The sequence below is a fragment of the Notechis scutatus genome, chromosome Z, assembly GCF_049901735.1.
Source record: "Notechis scutatus isolate UNSWTSFEM ecotype Mainland chromosome Z, rNotScu1.2, whole genome shotgun sequence".
NCBI lineage: Eukaryota > Metazoa > Chordata > Lepidosauria > Squamata > Elapidae > Notechis > Notechis scutatus.
Genome location: NC_142025.1, coordinates 122257326 through 122262922, shown reverse-complemented (window position 1 = coordinate 122262922; position 5597 = coordinate 122257326).

Below are 5597 nucleotides of genomic sequence, written 5' to 3'. Positions count from 1 at the left end.
CCACAGTCACCACCATTCTTTAAAACCAGGAACAACAAACCAACATCCCCTGGGCCTCACCCCCACCACCCCCTCCCTTCTCCAGATATTTCCTCTCCCAAGCTTGCCAAAGACCGTGGGGGTGGGGGGGAACTGAGAGCCTCTCCTTGTGTGGCGGCTCGTCAAAAAGCTACCGTGAAGCTACGGCAGCCCAGTCCGAAACACACACAGACACATACACACCCCTCCCTCCTTCCTGGTTTGTTGTGTGTGAAAGGGGGAGGAGGGTGGGGAGAGTTCTAGGTTTCTTTTCTCCCTCCCCCAGGGGAGGGTGGCAGGTGTGAAAGTAACAATTTTTCACACACCTCTGGTTTTTGGGTGAACTTTAAAACAGGTTTTTTTTTGTTTTGTTTTGGAAACAGAGAGAAATACTTTTATATATATATATATAATATATATATATAATATATATATATATTATATATATATATATATATATATATATATATATATATATATATATATATATATATATATATATATATATATATATATATATATATATATATAATGTGGCTATTCAAAATTTGGGGAAGGAAGAGGGGGAGGAGCAACTGTGCCTTCTGATAACACAAACACACACACACACACACACACACAAGCTGCGTGCTTCTTTTTTCTTTCTTTCTTGTTTCGTTCTTGGAGTAGCTCAGTCCGAGGACCGGGAGGAGTAGCGGTCCTGGGGAGGGGGAACCCAGAGGGTCGGCCTTACTCCCCAACCAACACCCCCCCTTCCAAGCTGAGGAGAGAGAGAGAGGCAGACCTGCCCTGCTAGGGAGGGGGAAGGAGTAAAATAAAAATGGGAGGGGGAGAACAGCTTGCAGCCTGGCCCTCTTCTTTGGGGGAAGGGGCTCCTTTTAGCCCCCTCCTGTTTCCTTTCCCTTTTCTCAAAAGAAAAAAGAAAAGAAAAACACTGTGCAAGAGAAGAGTAGGCCCGCCTGGCCTGGAGTTTTGTGTGTTTGTGGGTGGGGTGGGTGGAGGGAAACAAATGGGGGTGGGTGGGATTTGATCTGTGACGGTTGAGACTATTTATTTTTCACTGTACAGTATTTAAAAAGAGAAATTAAAAAAAAAAAAACAACAAAAACCCAACTCTTGAAACACAAAAAAGAGAGAAAATTGTTTTTTTTAACCCTTCCTTCTCCTCCCCTCCTATATTGGGGGTATTGTCTGGTTCCAAAAGGGGGCGGGGGGGTCTTGAGTTGCCAAGGTGGTGCAAGGCTGCCAAGAACCTGAGATAAAGTTGCCAAGAAACATCTCCCAACACAAAAGAGTCTCCAAACACCAAGCAAGATTTTTCCAAGCTTCCCACGAGGCTTGAAGAGCAAGAACTTCCTTGCTTCCTGCAAAGAACCCCGGTCTCTCAGGCTGGCTTTTATCCCTTTACGGGAAAAGCCATTACCTTGCGGCCTTACTCCCAAGTCGCCCGTGCTGCTTGCAGCTGCTCTTTCCTTCGAGCAGCCCTACACACTGAGCCTCCCCAGTTAAAACCAGGCTGCCGACTGAGTAGAGAACTGGCCGGAGAAAGGATGAATTCCGTGGGGAGAAACGAGGGGTTTTCTTATTTACAACCTTGAGATAAAAAAAAAAAATCAGGATTGGTTAACTTTTTGAAGGTGGGTGGATGTACCTAAAGGGACAAAAGGATCATCCTGAAAAATCCCTCAGAAGGTCACACGGAACCAGCGCTAGACGGGACCTTTTGAGGTCATCCAGTCCAAACCCCCCTCCCCCTGCTCCCAAGTTTACAAGCGAAAAGCATCCCTTGGATTTAACTACCAGGAAGAGACTTAGGAGCAGTTGAGACAGTGAAAACAACCCTGGGCAACTCTGTTGGAGGAGCTGCTGGAGCTGGGGATGGACTGCGTGGCCTCAAGGGGCCCCGCCCCTCATCTGGGAAGAAAGCTTTGCAAAAAAACAGCCTGGGACCTTCCATTGCGGTTTCTTCGTGAGATTAGAACTTGCTGCCTGGCTGGAAATCCCCCCCAGCCAGTTTTGAATTCCTAGCCCTGCAAAAGGCACTCTGCGCATGCTCGCCCGCTGTCCAGCTCGGATCACATTCGAAACCTGCTCTTCCCAAAGTCCTCCTTTCCCGGCCACACGGAGCCTTTGAAGCCAACTTCTCCAGTTGTTTTTGAGTTTTGGGCCCCCAAGCCAAAGGGCCATCCTGGAAACCACCATCATCCTGGTTTGTGGTTGTGTTTTTAAACTGGGTTTACAGAGCTTCTGGCCGGAAAAAAACGTTTTTGAGGTTTTTTTAATCATTTTTTTTATTAGGTATCGATTTGCGGGCCCAGTTTGGACTTCATTGCAAATGGGGCTGCTTCCTTTTGTGTGTGTGTGTGTGTGTGTAGTGGAAGGTGCATATTGCACAAGCCTTTTTTTTTTGGAGGGGGTGTGTGCAGGGATACAAGGAGAGCCGAGTGTTGATCAGGCAGCAATCCAACAGGTCCAGGTAGCACAAACCTCACCAAGACTGAGGCTGAAAGCTAGTAAGGCCCTTCTTTGCATTTTAAAGAGGCGGGGGGAGAGAAAACACAGCCTTTCCTCTGCTGCAGGGCTCCCAGTATCCCCCCCCAACTTTTTCTCTTCTCCATGCCTGCCAGGGATTTTAGAGTGGGTCCCTTCAGAGCACCCCCCCAAACAGAATTGGGAGGGCTCTTGTAGGTCATCTAGTCCAACCCCTCTCTCTCCCCGCCGCCTTGCTGGCCAGAAGGAAAAGCTGATCCCCTCCCGTATACCTTCTTTCCTTCTCCCCCCTCCCCCCAACGGGAAAACGGGGTGGCCATGCTGCACCCCCAGATTGTGCCAAAGCGGGCAACGTTGGTAACCTTCCTTCAGCAGGCGGGCCAGGGGTGAACCAAGCCCCCACCCCAAAGCTGCCCACTTAAAGCCAAGGAAAAGAGCAGAACCCCCCCCCGCGGATCTAATTTGGGGTGGGGGTGCCCGGGGACAGCGTGGGGAGGGGCTCCACCACTCCTCTGCTGCTTGTGGGGCTGATGACCCAGATAACACATAATCAAAGAGTGGGAAGGGAACCTTAAGAGGTCATCCAGTTCCAACACACACACACACACACACACACACACACACACACACACACACCCAAGCGGGAGACCCTACACCATTTCTGACAAATGGCAGTCCAGTCTCTCCTTGAAAGTCTCAAGGGAATAGAATAATAGAGTAATAAAATAACAGAATATCAGATAGTCAGAGTCGGAAGGGAGCCTTGGAGGTCATCTAGCCCGCCCCCCTGCCCACCCAAGTGGGAGACCCTGCACTATTTTTGGCAGAGGGGCAGCCCAGTGTCTTCTTGAAAGTCTCAAGGGAATAGAATAATAGAGTAATAAAGTTACAATAACATAATCAGAGTCGGAAGGGACCTTTGAGGTCATCTAGTCCACACACACACCCCCGCCCAAGTGAGAGACCCTACACCATTTCTGACAAATGGCAATCCAATCTGTTCTTGAAAGTCTCCAGTGATGACACTCCCACTACTTCCGAAGGCAACTTCTTTTCCATTGAATATAGAATATGAGAGTCGAAAGGGACCTTGGAGGTCATCTAGCCCAACCCCCTGCCCACCCAAGCGGGAGATCCTACACCAATTCTGACAAATGGTAGTCCAGTTTCTTCTTGAAAGTCTCAAGTGAGTAGAATAATAAAGTAATAAAATAACGGAATAATATAATATCAGATAACACATAATCAGAGTTGGAAGGGACCTTGGAGGTCATCTAGTCCAACCCCCCAAGCGAGAGACCCTACACCATTTCTGACAGAGGGCAGGTTCAGTCTCTTCTTGAAAGTCTCAAGGGAATAGAATAATAGAGTAATAAAATAACAGAATAACAGATAATCAGAGTTGGAAGGGACTTTGGAGGTCATCTAGTCCAACCCACCCCTGCCCAAGCGGGAGACCCTACACCCTACTCCGGCCAGACCAGAGGCTGATTTTGGGGGCCTTTCAAACGGGGGAGAGGGGACATCCCAACTCCCTGTGCCCCAGTCCACCTCAGGTGCTGCAGTTCTCAAGGCTCCTTTTCCCGGCTGGCTTTTTACTACACCGCCCATCATCCTTGCACGATCCCAGGGCAGAGAGGTGGGATGTGGAGGTGGGGCGGGGGTGGGGGAGGCGCTTGCTTGAACCTTGGAGGTCGTCTAGTCCAGCCCCTTGCTCAAGCAGGAGAACTTAAAAAGGGTCTGATTTCAGACAAGCGACTGTCTTAAGGAGTCTCAAGCAGAGCCCCGGCCGGCCCTTCTCACGCGCTCAGCACTCTGCTTACACTCAGAAACCCAGCGCTTTCCCCCCACGCCAAGACGGAGCAGCCTGGAGGGGTCGGCTTGGGCGGGGTAAGGCAGGGTTTCGGGGGCGTGATCTGAGAATTTGGCAAGGCAGAAGCAGGATTTCCAAAGAAGAGACTGGATTGCTCTCTGTCAGGAATGGTGTAAGGTCTTCTTGGGCGAAAGGGGTTGGACTAGATGACCTCCAAGGTACCTTCCAACTTTTAAATCTGGGGCAGGCAAGGGGGCGGGGCCTGCCGCCTTATATCCCAAGGCCCGGTCGGCGGCCGCGCGTGCTTCCCTTGCTTGCTGCTGCTCCGGCGACAGGACTTCTCGAGGCTGTCTAGTCGCGCCCTTTCCGGGACGGGCGGAAGGCTGTGCGCGGGGTTTTACAGCTCAGAGGAGGCCCCGAGGGGGTCCCAGGCCGAGCCCCATCCCCTCCTCCCGAAGCGGCTCGCCCGACGTCTTCCGCGGGAGCTCCGGGCTGGCTCCGGGGACCGGCTACATGACCGGGGCCGCTGCGCCCTGCAGGTGAGGTGAGGTACCTAGGACACCTTGGGGGGGGAGCCTGCCCCCCCCGCCACTTGCACCTGGAAGGAGGGGGGGACGTCGGGGCACCTCACCTGGCCCAGGTGCGCCCAAGGAGCCCGCCCACGGGCCACCCTAGAGGTCAAGGGGACGGTCCTCCCCCGGCCTGCCCCTCCCTCTCCGCTTCTCTGGCGCCCGTGAGGTGCCAGTTCTCCCTGGGTACAGCCCCCACCCAAAATCCAGTAGCCCTCCCCCGCAATTCTGGGTGAAACCTGGGCCAGGAGCAATTTGGCTGTGCCAGGAGAAGCACCGGGCTGGGTGCAAAGTCTGCCCCCTTTTGGGGCCTCCCTGGGCAGGAAGGATTGTGGGGGTGGACTGCAGAGCCTCAAGGGGACCCCTTGGCAGCAGCTCAGGGGCTGAAGCCAAGGGCTACGGAGGACTGTGGCTCCGCCCCACCCCATGATTCCCTCCTCTCCCCCCACAGGTGTAGGGCTGGGCAGGTGACACTCAGAAGGCCCTCCCTCCTAGCACTGCCCGAGCCCCCTCCCTCCCTTCCCCAGGGCAGCCAGGGCCCCACTCAGATAGATAATCTTGAGTTGGGACCTTGGAGGTCATCTAGTCCAACCCCCATCCTCCCTACACCATTTCTGACAGATGACAGTCCAATCTCTTCTTGAAAAGCTTCCAGGGACGAAGCTCCCACAAGTTCTGACTAACAGAATAGTAACAGAGTCGGAAGT